The 16,470-nt window shown below is 52.4% G+C and overlaps 1 long non-coding RNA gene across 2 annotated transcripts; it reads left to right on the top strand.

Moving 5' to 3' along the window:
* The first annotated feature begins 2,382 nt into the window (after positions 1–2,382).
* Positions 2,383–6,154, top strand: LOC104869400. 2 transcript variants are annotated; one of them, XR_782317.3, is made up of 3 exons: positions 2,383–2,480; positions 3,121–3,281; positions 6,142–6,154. It is a non-coding gene; the product is annotated as an uncharacterized LOC104869400 (long non-coding RNA). The 2 variants fall into 2 exon arrangements; XR_782316.1 differs by lacking the exon at positions 2,383–2,480 and having other exon boundaries at positions 3,089–3,281.
* Positions 6,155–16,470: the final 10,316 nt, after the last annotated feature.

Raw genomic sequence — 16,470 nt, 5'->3', positions numbered from 1 at the left:
TTCAGGTTCTCATTGGCCATTCGTACATCATCTTTGGAAAATGCCTTTTCCAGCTCTTCGTTTTCAGAGCTAGGGATTAAACCCAGGGTTTGCCTGTGGTGCACAAGTGCTCTATCAGAGATACATTTCAGCTCTTGTTTTATTTTGAGACGAGGTCTTGCGAGGTTGCCCAGGTTGGCTTCCAGTGTGTGATCCTTCTGTCTCAGCCTCCTGAGTAGTCGAGGTTATAATAAATATGTTACCATGTTCAGCTTATTTTGCTGATTTTCAAGGATTTTTGTCGTTGTTGAGTTGCAGGAATTTTTATTATGTATCCTGGGTATCAGTTCTTTATCAGATGCATAATTTGTAAATCCCCCCCCCTCCCGTGGGTCCTTTATACTCTGTTGACCGTTTTCGTTACACAGTTCTAAATGTTGAAGAATCCAATTTCTCAAAAGGAATGACTTCTAAAGCATCTTAAATTTTTAAAACGGAAAAAGAACAGGAGACGTGCGGAACAAAAGGCGACCTGTGCGCCCCGTTCCTGTGCCTGGGAAGCCCCGGCCAGGGCACAGCTGGGAGGGGCGACGCTGAGGAGGGGAAGAGGTGCTCACGGCCTGGAGTTTCCCTGAGTCGTGTAAACGGGTCAGAGGTAGCCGGTGTGGGTTCGCTCTACCTCACCAGCCTCTGACTGCAGGTCAGAGTCCAGGCCCCAGAGCCCCGGTTTCTAAAGAACATCCGTCTCTGTCCTTTGCTCCCTGTGAATCATTCGTCACCTTTCTTTGGTTGCATGAGGATTATTTTTTTTCTGATTCTAAAAATAAATACGCTTATAGCAAAGGGACCCAAGCATAAAGGGGCCCCAAACCACAAGCCACCACGCAGTTACCTTCATTGAGGGAGCTGGCGCCGGCGGCCGGACTTCATGACCCCCCACCTTCTCCACTCAGGATTCCCCCGACCCCCGATCCGTGGGGTCCCCAGGAAACCGAGTCCCCAGAGAAGGACCACTTCCTGTACAGCTGGGCTTACTCAGCACGCCCTGCTCCCCCCAGCCCGTTTCTACTGTAGCCTCTATTTTGCTACTATTAATGTTGGGACATTTTTTTTCCCCAGCCTTAAAAAAAATCTTTTATATTTCAAAAAACCCCCTTACGCATGTAATTGGGTTATTTTCGGAACAATAAGGTAATGCTGTTTATAATATCATTTACTCATAAAATGATCACATTGGGTGTTGCTAAAAATGGCTTCCTTTGGGTTGCTGCTCTGTCTGTGGTTGGCTGAGCCGCAGGCTAGAGAGACGTGGGCGTCGCCTTCTTTCCCCTGACTGTTCTCAAGCTGTTACTCAGACCCGCTTGAGGTCCGGGCTCAATCACTGGATAAAGTTGCATACAAGGCCACCACTGTTTAGAAAGGGATGAGAAGAGGGGGCTCCCCAGGGACTGTTGGGGAGCACCCGTCAGTGTTTAGTAGCTCCATTCTTACCTCCTACCCCAGACTAGGCCCCAAGGACACCCCAAACCCTCTGCCTGCCTCATTCAGTGCTAGCAACCCTACCTGGTATCCCAGACTTGAAATGGGGCTGATGGTATCGTACCTCCAAGACTGGAGATGAGACCACACCTTTCTCTTCTTATATACATAGCATAGGTTCAAGGTCTACAAAAAAGGATTAATTATAGCTGGGTGTGATGGCACACAACTGTGATCCCAGTACTTGGGAGGCTGAGGCAGGAGGATTGCTGTGAATTTGAAAGTAGCCTGAACTACATAGTGAAACTCTGTCTCAAAAGCAAAACAAAATAAAACAAAACAAAAAAGAAATGAAAGAAACTACAGAAACACAAAAGTAACAGTTTATCAGCAATCTCATAATCTATAAAGAACCATCGATACATACACTTTGTAATACTTATATGTTCTTATATGCCTGTGTGTGGGTGTGGGTGGGTGCATGTGTGTGGTTTTATATAAAATATGGTCAACTTAGCAAGACCCTGTCTCAAAATAAAATTAAATTTTTAAAAAGGTCTAGGGGTTTAGCTCAGCGATCCCTGGGTTCAATCTCGAGTACAAAAAAATAATTTATCAGGTTTGAGACTCACAACTAGGCTTGGGACATGGTGTGCCCTCCTTCAGGGTCAGTTCTTACTTTTGCTATTGCTACCGTGATCTCGTGGCTGCACAGAATTCCACTGCATACACCAGTGGTCTGCTTCTTAGCAAGGTGATTTGTTCCAAAGCAGTATTTAGAGGCATTTTTGGCTGCCTCAGCTGGGGTGAGGACCGCTATTGGCATCTAGGGTGGAGGCCAGGGATCCTGCAGGGCACGGATGGTCCCCTGACAAGTTCATAGTCCCGAGGTTGAGAAACCCCAGTCTGAATGATTCCTAGTTTGTCCCCAGCTCCCCTCTCGGCCCAGCGTCTCGGCTGAGCTTTCTTACTGTTCGCCACACGAAACAAACACGCTCGAGCGTCCCGGGAAGCACAGAGAAGTGAGTCTGGCGCGCTAGAAGGAGCAGTCTGGCACAGGGTGGCACGAATGACAAACTGGGGTGTGTGGGGTGGGCAGGTACGAGCGACCCCCTTTGTGTCCAGGGGGCAGGAAGGAGAATTTGAGATCTGTGGCCCCCAAGACCTCTTGCACCTCCTGTGCCGGATTACGAACAGCCTGAATGTCACGGTGATAAACTTCACCCTTCACCATCCAGCTGTCGCCAGGGTCCTGGGCTCAGGGTCCTGCTGCTCCGGGTTGTCAGGGGTGATAAGGGAGGGAGGTAACCGAGGGCCCTGTGTGTGCCAGCTCTGGACGCCCCGGTCGTGTGTGGGGTGCCGGCCTCTCCTTGTCTGCGCAGCACACACCAAGGGACCCCTCGGGACTGGACACCAGACACCTGCTAACAGGGGGCTTTTCCTGCTGCTGGAGGGGCTGGTGGCGGGCGGAAAGCATACAGGGGCTCCCCAGGAGGTCCCGGAGGTTTAACTGGCGGGTGGAGAGTGTGGAACGCCAGCCGTGGGGTGACACCACTCAGTCCCGGCCTTTCTTCCCACCGCTCCCCACGCCCCTCTTGAAAAACCAATACTCAGTCCCGGCCTTTCTTCCCACCGCTCCCCACGCCCCTCTTGAAAAACCAGGACCACGCCCACCCGTTTCCCTGACAGGAGGCAGCGGCCCCGGGCCTCTCCCTGGGTTATCTTATTCAGGGTTCCGTGCGTCTACACCGGGACAAAGCAATGAGCAACGCAGACAAGACCCTGCCATCATGGGGGACACAGGCCTGCAGCTGCCGCAGAGGGTAAGAGGCGGTGACTGGATCTGGGGATGAGCAGGGCGGCCGGCTGTAGCCCAGCCCCGGGCAGCTTCCCTGGGGAGAGGCTCTGCCGCAGCCAGGATGAGGAGGCCGGATGGGCCGCCCAGCTCAGGAGGAAGAGATGCGGAGACCCGAGGTGGGCGTGAGCGGGGAAGCAGATGCAGTCACGCAGAAAGGCTCCACTTCCGGTCCGGGGCCGCCATGCTGTGGGTGAGGCGCCCAGGTGCCGGGGGTCACGCCTCTCTTCCGGTCAGCAGTTTTCTGCAAGCCTGCGAGTCCCTTCCAGAGCCAGCGAGGGCGGCACAGGCCCGGGCGGTCGGCCTCTCCTCCATGCTGGGGAGAGTGAGGCTGTGTGGAAGAACACAGCCCACCTCTCATGCACCTGAAGAGCCAGTTGGCCTGCAACTCAGGTCAAGGGTCCCGGAGACGCCCAGACTGCTCCGAAGGAGGTCACATGAGTCCAGCCTTGCCAGTCGCCCAGCTAGTGCCTCAGTTTACACACACACACACACACACACACACACACCAAACAAACAAGCTACGACCATTCACCTTGTCCTTGGGAAGAAAGAACTGTAATTTAAACAGGCTGGTGACAATGCTGAGGGCTCTTACCTTGTGGTTACGAAGTTTAAATAGGAAAAAAAATTTTTGAGGACAGATGGCCACCTCCGGAAGTACATCACCATCTTTCGTTGTTTCGTAGTGAGGGGATCCGAAGCAGGGCCCTGCAGGTGCTGGGCAATTGCTCCACCACTAAGCTACACCTGCAGCATTGTCCCTGGTCCTTACTCTTGATGGTAGGAAGGGTGCTCGTCCACTCCTAATGAGAGAAATGAAAACTAAAATGAGTCGAAGACACCCTGTTTCACCAGGTAGGGAAAGACCAAAGTATCTGCTCACCCTGTGGGCGAGTCGCAGGATAATTTGCTATAACCCCCCGTGGAGGGCTAAGGGGTAGCACAGTACAGACTTGTGCTCTCTCATTCTGCAGATGGAGCCACAGCTGTGTTGCTTATGATAGTGGCTGTCAGGAAACAGCCTCAGTGTCCACCAGCATGAGCCTGGCAGATAGGTAGGATGGTTACCCGCCGGAATACTAGGCAGCAGTGAGAAGGCCCATGGAGGCTCTGGTGTACATGAGAGCAGCATATGGAGATGTTGTGAACTGAAAACCGGTGTGAGGTGATTCTCTCCGCCACCACCCAAGAGCTACCAGCTCTTCTTCCAGAGACCTGTGTGGGGGACTCAGCCTTTGGAGGTCCCCATCCCCAGGGTACTGCCCAGCCCAGCAAGGCTGTGCTTTGTGTCAGAGCACAGATTTGCCTACAGAGCCGGGACCTTGGGGACCAGCACAGGCTCCAGGGTGGCTGTCCTGATAGAGCTCTGCAGAGCCCTGAAGTTCCAGGCCCCGGCCTGTCTCCCTTTCTAGAGGGTGTCTGTGCGGGCCCCGCGCAGAGCCCTGCACTCGCGGTGGCCCGGGCCCTCCCAGTTCACGTGAGCCTGGCACGCTTTCTCGTGCGTCTCTCCCGAGGAGCAGAGATGTTCCGAGCTTCTCTCTGAAGATCCGCTTAATGGCACTTGGCCCAAAAGCAAGTACCCAATAAATGTTGCTATTATTTTATGGGCCACTGGGAAGCCAGCTCGAATCAATCCGCGGTGTATTGAGAGGAAATTTATTTCTTCACGGTTCCCCTCAGTGGAACAGAAGAGGAGAAAGTTATTTGGCCGCTTTGCCCAGCAATCCGATGGCTGCAATGGGGGGCGGGGGGGCTTGCTTCCTGCTGGCTGTGGCTGAGGATTCAGCCCTGTGGCACCCAGCATCTCACCCCAAGTAGACTTTGTGTTTGTGCAACAGGGAGGGGAAACTGAGGTGCTTTGTGCATCCCTGGGCCCAGCTGTATCTCTCAGGTTGCCTTCTTTCTCACTGCTGTTTTGTGCAAGAGAGGGCAGAGGTTTTCTTGAGTCAGGTCTGCAGTAAGGACTGAACTGTTCAGTCATCTCTCTGCTCCAGGGGATAGGACAGCTCTCCCAAGCCAACCCTCTCCTTTTACAGGGATAGAATGGGGTACATGAGAGCCCTCACTAGAATCCCGTCCATTTTTCAGAAGATGTAGAAGGCCTTCCGGGGTGAAGAGAAACTGCCACATTGCAGATGGGAAAATCCCAGGCTGCCAAGAAGGGAGCTATGTCAGCTCAGGCAGTTTCCACAGAAGGCACAGACCCAGGTGACCTCCTCGCTGTGCCATTTGTAAATCAAAGCACAAAGGGCAAAGGTCACCTGAGCTCCCCACTCCTGGCTCCACCTAGCATTATTTTTAACCTTTTGGCCCTTATCACTTTGCACCTTCTTGCTGTCCATGTGGTTATCAGGAACAGATAAGGCTCACCCAGGGTAGGGCCAATCACAGCCGGATTCCAAGGAAAGAAAAGTGAGGTTCCAGCCCCTGGCACCACCTCACAGGGTGGGCTGGATATTTACAAGTGATTTTCAGGGAGATTCCTTGGTCACCTATGGGCTGGCACAAGGGGAAGATCACTTAGGTGATTAAAATATGTAGTGTTCCCCATCTGTTATGGGTGGAATTATGGCCTCCATAATTCATATGTTGAAGTCCCAGGACCTCAGAGCATGACTTTATTTGGAAATTGGGCCTTGGCAGATGTGATTAGTAAAAATGAATATAGTAGATCCCTAATCCAATATGACCTGTGCCCTTAGAAGAAGAGAAATACACACACACACACACACACACACACACACACGGAGAATAGTGTCCAAAGAGGAAGGCAGAGAGATTAGGGTGATATAAAGCACCCCCATAATAGTTCTTTTCCACAGCAGAAGCCAAACACAAGAAAGACTGTTAGCAGTGCACCAGAAGACAGCGATGAAAGATCTGGAGCATTGTTCCCCACCTGGCCTCAGAAAGAAGCAACCATGAGGCCATCTTGATGTCAGACTCCCAGCCTCAGAAGGAAGTCACCCAGCAGCCATCTTGATTTCAGACTCCCAGCTTCTGTAATGGTGAGACAGCCCATTTCTGGTGTTTAGGCTACCCAGGCTGGAACTTCATTCTTGTTCCAGCCCTTGTTTGAAAGTCTGAGAGTCTCACAATTTAACACTAAATTGTGCTATTAATTGTGTTATTCCTGGGAAAGAGGTTGTAAGTTGTTTGCAGGCTGGGGTATACCACCTCTGTTTTTTCCTCTGCTGTGGGAATTCTGTGCCTACTCAGTCACTCAGTCAGGCAACAAACCTTTATTTAGCTTCCTGCTCCTAATTAGCCACTGGGCGTTGGCAGACTTGATATCAATTAGCGGGTGCAGGTGGATTTGCTATGCACACCTCTCAGAAGTAGCCCCCAAGGTATCCATTCCTAGGTGGCAGGACCCACAGTCCAGGCTGGAGTAGCTGTGCCTCTGGACAAGTCCAGGACAATGGCATTCATGGCAACTTGAGAGAAAGAGCTCAGAAGGTGCTAGCAGTGAACTTTTCCATCAGAGAATGGTATCTTGCCATGGCCTGAGGTTGGGCCTCACTCAGAACCTCTAGGAAGACCAGGATTTTGTGCCCAGGTTGAGACCTGATATGGTAGGAGACTCAGGGTCACCCGTGAGCCCCTCTCCACAGGCAGCCTCCTTTTGGCCTGGATGATGTTTTGGGACTTGTTTACTGGGAGTGGCACCATGCAGAGGCCCTGCTGGTTGGGAAGGGCGTGTGACTCACCAATATCTTCACGGAAATCATAGTCATGCCTGCCCAGCCTGCCCCTCATAACCCACTGCCCTTACCACATGTGTACACACACACACACACACACGCACTGATTACACTGGGGCTGAGCCAGGCACAGAACAAGGAAAGTCCTGCCACAATAACCTGTCCTACGGGCACATGCAGCCTTACCACACTGCTGCAGTGCCTGCTCCTGTCTCCCTCTCTGTTCTCTGACCTGACCATCCTCTATTCAGATCCCAGAGAGACACCTATGCCCTCTGCTTATGCTGCAGCTCCGGCCCTGCCAGCTTCTGTCTTTGCAAGGAAGCAAAAGACAGGGGTTTGAACCTGACTTGGGCATTGCTCGCTGTGTGGCCTTTGTCAAATTCCTTGACATCATTGAGCTGCAGATTCCTTAGCCATAAAAGGAGGAGAGTGACAGCACGACCCCATCCATCAGACCACAGTGGAGTTTCCGTGGGATGATTTACATCACATGCTTGGAATAGTGAGGAGCCCTCACAAGCAAATGTGTCCACTCTGCTCTTGTGGTGGTGGTGATGAACATCCTGGGCCTGTATGCACATGACAGGAGGTTATTCTGCCACGAGGGCACAAATTCCAATGTATTACAGAGCTGGGACACATGATATCAATTTTACCTGCTTTCTTGGGATTTTGCAGCCTATGACTTTTTATTGAGGAATTCGCACTGATACAATCAACTCATTCACTCTACAAGTATGTCCTGAGCACCTGCTAAGAAGGTGACGTGTTTCTGGCAGTCCCAAGAGCAGGCATGGAGCGGGTGGGTGAGGCTGAGGCTGCTCCTGGCAGCTGCTCGGACTCATCAAGTTCCTGTTATTGCCAAAAGTGATAGCAGGTTCTTTGCCTGAATCTCGATATGTTGGGCCTGGTACAGCCTGGAGGTGCTGTCCAAGGTGGGGTCTGTGCCTTGGACCCGTGTGAGGGTTTGGGTCCCTACCTTACCTCTTCCAACTCTTGTGACTTTGGGGAAGTCAGTTAGCCTTACAGAGCCTCAGTTTCCCCCTCTGTTAAATGGGCATAGGGATGCCTGTGAAACTTCACAGGGCTGCTGTCAGCTCGTGTATGAAGGTGAGCCTCTTGACAACTGTGTTTTCCCATTCACTCATCCCTTATCCGTCCAACATTATTTTCATATCTACTCGCTTTTAAGAACTAGAAAAGGGGCCGGGGCACAGGACACCCTAGACAGACACTGGGAAATGATGACCAAAAACTCAGCAGTGGAGAGACCTCAGGCTGCCATCCCAGCCAACATCAGGTTCGTTGTGAGGCCAGTGGGCAGGGGCCACTAGACAAGTTCTTGGAGTGGCTGACCCTTCCTCAGTCCAGCCCAGATAACGATTGGTCCCTCTGGTCAAGGCTAGATTAGCCCAACCTTGGGGCTTGTGCTCTGGTGGACCTGCCCTCTCTCTTGGACCCCAGCCAGTCTGCCCAGCCTTTCCCATTGAACTCATTTCCGGTTTCCAGTCCAGAGGTGGGCTCTAAAGAGAAGGGTGGATGGGCTCCAGAGAGTGCTCCCAGACTCTAGGCAGGAAATCGGAAGGAGAGGCCCTGGTCACCTCTGGCCCCTTCTTTCAGCAGTCAGTGCCTTCTCCAGATCTCTGCAGACTGCTGCTTAGTTCTCTTCCAACAGAACTGAACAAATGGCCACTCCTAGCTATCAGGAAGCTGGGGAAAAGGAGTGGGGTTATTATTACTCACTTCTATTGAGAGACAGCAAATTTCTGGAAAGGGAGCAGGCTCTATTGCAACTACTCAACCCCCCGCCCATGTAATGCCTAAATGTGTGTGGCTGCACTTCAGGGAAACTGCATTTCATAGAGTTTTCGTGGGTCATAAAACATCATTCTCATTTTCTTCAATCATTTAAATGTTTAAACCATTTTAGCTCCTGGGCCATACAAAAACAGGGGAGCCAGATTGGTCTTTGAGCTGTAGCCCACCCTGTCTGTTAGACCACTCACAGGCCATATCTTGGGGTTGGTACTTGTTGCTCCAAGAGCGTGTGTGCGTATGTGTGTGTGTGTGTGTGTGTGCATGCGTGTGCACGCGCATGTGCTCAGGGCGGGGGCTGGAGGTAGAGGGATACGGGGTACACCATCTAGACAGTTAACAGAGCTTATCACAGCAGGATTTGAATGTATGCCATCTACTCTTAGTGTCCATGCTAACGGCCCCTGCTCAGTGCCCTCACTGCTGTGACCATCCGGGGGAGATGAGTTAGGGTGTCACATTGCTCTCAGATTGGCCATGCTGGGACCCATGCCCACGTGCTCCTGCAGCCCCCAACAGCCCCTCTTCTCTAAGGCTCCAGGTGGAAGACCACAGTAGGGCGGGGAGGAGTCCAGGCCTGGCAGATGTGCTGTGCTTAGGAGGTGCTCCTAGAGGCAGGTGGGGGCTTCCCTGTGGCCAGAGGCAGGATTTCCGTTTCCCCTGGACACTGATAGGTCAGCACATGGGCTTTGTTTGTGAGGCAGGAGAAGCAGCAGCCCCTCTCTCCGCGGTTTCCCCCCATGCCCTTCCCTTCCTGCTCATCTCAGCATGGAGGAGATTCGGGGGCGGATCAAGCAGTGAGGGAACAGAAGAGAATGTAAACATTCAGGGGTCTCATTTGGTTAGCCATTAAAGTCTTACTCTGGGCTGGGGTTGTAGCTCAGTGATAGAGCACTTGCCAAACATGTGCAAGGCTCTGGGTTCAAGTCCTCCACCATGAGGAAGAGGGAGAGGAGGATGTCCTTGGCCAACCAAAGGGAAAGCCTTACTCCTAGTGGCTGCAACCACACAGAGTGCCTCCTTACTAAGAAGAAGACCTCAGTTCGGGTGTTCCAGGACTGGCCAAGCCAAGCCGCTGCAGCTTCCGTTTCTTCCCATTCACTCTGCCTTCCGGGGTGAATGCCCTCATGGTGGCAGGATGACTGCGGCGGACCCAGCCTCAAACTCTCATTCAGGACGCAACAATGACTGGCAGAAAGAAGGAGTGTCTCTGTGCACCCCCTTCTGAGAAACAAAACCAAAAATAAGCAAGCAAACAAATCAACAAGAACCCTCTCCCAGAACACATGCCCCCACCCTAGCTGACTGCTTCTCACCGCTCCTTGGCTAGGCGGCGTCTCACGTCCACACCCACACCAGGCTCTGGCGAGGAAAGTGGGACGACCCACTGAGCAGGCGGCAGGGGCCGAATGGCAGAAGGAAGGTTGCCCAGTCAGGAAAGGAGAAGGGCTGTGAAGGCTACTGCCGTCTACACTGAGCTGGCACATGGAAAATGTGCAGTGGAGTAGGTACGCTGTGTTGGCTTTGGGATTCGGACGACATGGTGGTGGGGAAAGAAACTGCTGGGTTTTAAGTGAGTTGAACTGTCTACATTCAGCCAATGAAGACTGAGGTCAGAGGGTCTTGCAATGTTACTATCTCCCCTTCCCCTCCCCTCTCCCCACTTGTGTTTCTTCTTCCTCCTCCTCCTCCTCCTCCTTCTCCTTTTTCTTCTTCCTCTGTCTTTTGAGACAGGATCTCACTGTGTAGTTCAGCCTGGCTTTGAACTCACTATGTAGCCCAGGCTGCCTTAAACTCACGCCAGCCCTCCTGTCTCAGCCTCCTGAGTGCTGGGACTACAGGCATGCACCTCCATTCCTGGATCCCTACTTCTGTTTTTCCATGCTTGCTTGAAACTCTCTCCACCACAAGCTTGGGCTTCACCAAGGACCACATTCCCTGCTTCCTCTTGCTCCTACCCTGTCTACGCCAGAGTTGGGCACACCATGGGCTCTTAAATACACAGCCACTGGAGCTGGAAAGCCAAAGGATGCCCTTCCTCCCCCAGAGCACCCTGGGAACTCATTGTCCCACTCCTGAGTAGCACCCCCAAAAGTTACTCTCTACATCCTGCTTTCCTTGTCACTTCCAACCTGGGTAATTAAACTCAACACCTCCAGGGTGATTAAAAATTAATTTGGCATTCAACAGGCCCGGAAATGAAATTCAGTGGGAAGTGCACTTGGTGAGCCTGGCTAGAAGTAATTAGAAAAGAGTCCTGCTGGGGGAGGAAAGGTAACTAAGGCATTGTCACAGCTATGGGAGGCAAGCGCTGGGGTTACACACTCACAAGCCACTGGCCAGTCTTCTCTTTATTCCCTCTTATTCAGCTGTCTGTGGCGATTGCGTCTTGCATCACAAAAGCAGTCAGTTGTCAACGTGGGTGTCTAGTTCCCAGGCAGTGAGGATTTCTAGGCAGTGCTTCTGCCCTCTTGCTTGAGTTTCCACTCTGTGGTCCGCTGCTCCCCCTCACCCCTGCTGACAGCTGCTGCCCCTCTCCCGGTCCTGCCCCTCAGCCTTCTGATCAGCGGCCCCTCCCAGCCCCTTCTGCCCCTGCTGCTGCTGCGCCAGCACCTCCTCGCCTCCTCCCCATGCCAGTCCTCTCCGTGCTTTGCTTTGGGCCACTGTCCTCTGAGGGTGGGCCCTGCTGCACCTCGGATGCCCATGGGGTCTTCGGTACCCCTTGTCTCTAGGCAACAGTCCCACTGCTTGAGATGCCAACCCGAGGCTGATATTCCAGGATGCTGCAAAAGGGCATTTCCTTTTCCCATCTTGGAAACCACCAGGGGACTTCACACCTCCCCTACCATCCAACTCTCCCATCTGGTTGCTTTGGATCCCGTGGGCAGCAGGAAATACTGAGTTAACCCTTGAGGGCTAGAACATCATTTTTTGAGGAGCTCAGGAGCCGAGGCAGGGGGAACGGGGTATGTTTTGCTCAAGATGATCCCTGTCTCTTACTGCAACCCATTTTGAATAAGAAGACTGCAACCAGGTCTGAACGAAACATTTGCTTTTTTTCTTGGCCTTCTGAGCCTGTGCTGTCCAATAGGGTCACCACTACCCACATGGGGCTATCACATTCAAATTAATTAAACTTGAATAAAATTAAAAGCTGAGCTCCTCAGCTGCCCACATGGCTCGTGGTGGCCCATGAGGCAAGGCATGATGGAACATTTCCATCATCAGGGACAGGTCCATCTGATCGCACTGCACTAGGACACAGGCTGAAGAGCACCAGTGTGGAGTCAGGTCGACAGACTGTGGCTCTGGCCAGCTCATTTGGCTTCCCGAAGCCTGCCTGGTCTCTCCTTCACAGTACCAGCTACTTTATGAGTCATAGAGTCCACAGAAGATGACCCAGGTCCACAGAGGCTCAGCACAGAGCCTGATAGTAGAAAGGGCTGAAAGGTGGAAGCTCTGGGCTTTTGGAGGAGAGGCAGTGGCTTGGTGAAGTTGGGGAGGGGACCTGGGACAAAGGGGACAGAGCACTGATCATAGCTTCATCACTGCCCACAAATCAAATATGCCGGCTGTGAGCCACACGACCCGATTTCAGTGTAAAGTCAAGACAAAATAGAAAACTCCAGCACAGGTTTTTGTCCAGAGCCTGGAATCCAGCATCCAACTGCATAGGGAGCAGCCCCAGCTAGAGGCCTCACAAGGTGCAAACTCAAGTATCCCCAGAGGAGCGGGGTGTCTTGCCCACCACACCCACCTGCTCCTCCTGCATTTTTCCTAGCTCAGGAGCAGCACCCGGTTGTGGCAAAGCTGGAAAGCATACTTACTCATCTCAGTTACTTTTTCATTGCTGAGACAAAGTATATGACACCCAAAGTTAAAGGAGGAAAGGTTTATTTTGGATCAGTCCATAGGTGGGTGGTCCCAAGGCAGAGTGGTACAGCAGAGGGACAGCCCAGAGGAGAAACAGTCCATGGCAGAGCAAACAGGAATCAGCAGAGCAGCAGCAGCAAGCCAGCCTTTCCCTTTTATTTCACTAGGCTACCGGTCTTTTGGGCGGTGCCACTCGACCTATGCTAATTTCAATCAGTGGACTAATTTAGTACCACACACCCTCAGTCCCAGGTATCACATGCCCTAGGTCCAGCCAGGTCTGAAAAGCCCCACCTATGAGCCCATGCAGCTTTGGTGGACCATCTAGGTACAAGCCATCCTGAATTTATAATCTGATGTAGTTTGAGGTATCACAGACAAGGATGAGACCCAGAAGGATGATGTACTTATTGATAGAGAGTCAGGCTCTTCAGTGGTAGTCAGTGCTGCCTCAAGTCACCAACAAAAACACTTGACTTTTCCTCTTCAAATCTGTTCACTTCTCTCCAACCCTGTGGCTAGCATGCTATTCTGGTCACCATGGCCTCCTGCTTGGATTACAGCGGTCGTCCCCTCTCTAGTAGCAGGTGTCCAGAATGGCCCCTTCCCTGTCCTCCCCTTGGCTGAAGTCATCGTGCAAGCTGAATGTTTGCTGTCATTGCTTCCCTGGTGACAATCACCAAAAAGTCTTGTTCACCACCGTGTGCCTGGAGCCTGACACATGATCGATGAACTCCGCACGCGTGGCTGAATGAATGTATGGATCTTCTGAAGCAGCCCAATCCAGAGGACGGCCAGGAACGTGTGATCTGAATGGTTTGGGAACACCCAGACTCTAAATGAGGCCACCTCAGCACCATCTCTGAGCAGAGCAATGGCTGAACTATTTCAGCCAAGAACACGTGGGCCAGCAGGTTACACTGGTTACATCTTGAGAAAGAGCAGGTCAAAGAGGATGGGGGAAAGAGATTGGTCTGCAGGGGGTCCAGGGAAGGGATTCAGGCATGAGGCCTCCTGGACTGTGTGCCTCAGGTGTGCTGAGCAGCCTCCAGGGAGCGAAGAAACCCATGCCCTAGACAGTTCTATCACCTTTTCCATAAAAGGAAAAAAATTCCAGTTGAGACCTTAATCTTCAGAGTTTGGTTAATGGCAACCAGGTTCAGGATGGAAGTCACCTCTGGGTGAGCCCAAATCTAGTTTCCTTTTCTGGGAAACTGAGGAAGCCCCTGGTATGTGGGATAATTCCAGAGTGCAGTGTCCATTCCTCACCACCTTCAGCCCCGTTTGACCTTCCCAGGGTGGCAGCAGTAGCTCATGAGCCCTTGGACAGGTCGTTTCATTACTCAGAGCCTTAACGCCCTCCTCAGAATTTTGAGCTTGGACCAGATGACTCCTGTTTTAGTCTGTTTTCAGTTGCTATCACAAACAGCCTGAGAAGGGCTAACATATAGAGAACGGAAGTTTATCTGGCTCATGGTGCTGGGAGCCAGGAAGTGTAAGAACGTTGGCATCAGTGCCTGTTCAGCATCTGGCGACAGCCTTCTTGCTGCATGGTGACATGGCAGATGTGGGGCCACTAGACAAGTTCTTGGAGTGGCTGACCCTTCCTCAGTCCAGCCCAGATAACGATTGGTCCCTCTGGTCAAGGCTAGATTAGCCCAACCTTGGGGCTTGTGCTCTGGTGGACCTGCCCTCTCTCTTGGACCCCAGCCAGTCTGCCCAGCCTTTCCCATTGAACTCATTTCCGGTTTCCAGTCCAGAGGTGGGCTCTAAAGAGAAGGGTGGATGGGCTCCAGAGAGTGCTCCCAGACTCTAGGCAGGAAATCGGAAGGAGAGGCCCTGGTCACCTCTGGCCCCTTCTTTCAGCAGTCAGTGCCTTCTCCAGATCTCTGCAGACTGCTGCTTAGTTCTCTTCCAACAGAACTGAACAAATGGCCACTCCTAGCTATCAGGAAGCTGGGGAAAAGGAGTGGGGTTATTATTACTCACTTCTATTGAGAGACAGCAAATTTCTGGAAAGGGAGCAGGCTCTATTGCAACTACTCAACCCCCCGCCCATGTAATGCCTAAATGTGTGTGGCTGCACTTCAGGGAAACTGCATCTCATAGAGTTTTCGTGGGTCATAAAACATCATTCTCATTTTCTTCAATCATTTAAATGTTTAAACCATTTTAGCTCCTGGGCCATACAAAAACAGGGGAGCCAGATTGGTCTTTGGGCTGTAGCCCACCCTCTGTGAGACCACTCATATGTGTGTGTGTGTGTGTGTGTGCATGCGTGTGCACGCGCATGTGCTCAGGGCGGGGGCTGGAGGTAGAGGGATACGGGGTACACCATCTAGACAGTTAACAGAGCTTATCACAGCAGGATTTGAATGTATGCCATCTACTCTTAGTGTCCATGCTAACGGCCCCTGCTCAGTGCCCTCACTGCTGTGACCATCCGGGGGAGATGAGTTAGGGTGTCACATTGCTCTCAGATTGGCCATGCTGGGACCCATGCCCACGTGCTCCTGCAGCCCCCAACAGCCCCTCTTCTCTAAGGCTCCAGGTGGAAGACCACAGTAGGGCGGGGAGGAGTCCAGGCCTGGCAGATGTGCTGTGCTTAGGAGGTGCTCCTAGAGGCAGGTGGGGGCTTCCCTGTGGCCAGAGGCAGGATTTCCGTTTCCCCTGGACACTGATAGGTCAGCACATGGGCTTTGTTTGTGAGGCAGGAGAAGCAGCAGCCCCTCTCTCCGCGGTTTCCCCCCATGCCCTTCCCTTCCTGCTCATCTCAGCATGGAGGAGATTCGGGGGCGGATCAAGCAGTGAGGGAACAGAAGAGAATGTAAACATTCAGGGGTCTCATTTGGTTAGCCATTAAAGTCTTACTCTGGGCTGGGGTTGTAGCTCAGTGATAGAGCACTTGCCAAACATGTGCAAGGCTCTGGGTTCAAGTCCTCCACCATGAGGAAGAGGGAGAGGAGGATGTCCTTGGCCAACCAAAGGGAAAGCCTTACTCCTAGTGGCTGCAACCACACAGAGTGCCTCCTTACTAAGAAGAAGACCTCAGTTCGGGTGTTCCAGGACTGGCCAAGCCAAGCCGCTGCAGCTTCCGTTTCTTCCCATTCACTCTGCCTTCCGGGGTGAATGCCCTCATGGTGGAAGGATGACTGCGGCGGACCCAGCCTCAAACTCTCATTCAGGACGCAACAATGACTGGCAGAAAGAAGGAGTGTCTCTGTGCACCCCCTTCTGAGAAACAAAACCAAAAATAAGCAAGCAAACAAATCAACAAGAACCCTCTCCCAGAACACATGCCCCCACCCTAGCTGACTGCTTCTCACCGCTCCTTGGCTAGGCGGCGTCTCACGTCCACACCCACACCAGGCTCTGGCGAGGAAAGTGGGACGACCCACTGAGCAGGCGGCAGGGGCCGAATGGCAGAAGGAAGGTTGCCCAGTCAGGAAAGGAGAAGGGCTGTGAAGGCTACTGCCGTCTACACTGAGCTGGCACATGGAAAATGTGCAGTGGAGTAGGTACGCTGTGTTGGCTTTGGGATTCGGACGACATGGTGGTGGGGAAAGAAACTGCTGGGTTTTAAGTGAGTTGAACTGTCTACATTCAGCCAATGAAGACTGAGGTCAGAGGGTCTTGCAATGTTACTATCTCCCCTTCCCCTCCCCTCTCCCCACTTGTGTTTCTTCTTCCTCCTCCTCCTCCTCCTCCTTCTCCTTTTTCTTCTTCCTCTGTCTTTTGAGACAGGATCTCACTGTGTAG

This window comes from Fukomys damarensis, unplaced genomic scaffold (genome assembly GCF_012274545.1).
Source record: "Fukomys damarensis isolate Sample0158 unplaced genomic scaffold, DMR_v1.0_HiC HiC_scaffold_8, whole genome shotgun sequence".
Lineage (NCBI taxonomy): Eukaryota > Metazoa > Chordata > Mammalia > Rodentia > Bathyergidae > Fukomys > Fukomys damarensis.
Note: the sequence above shows the minus strand (reverse complement) of the source record. Positions and strands in the feature narration are given on the sequence as shown.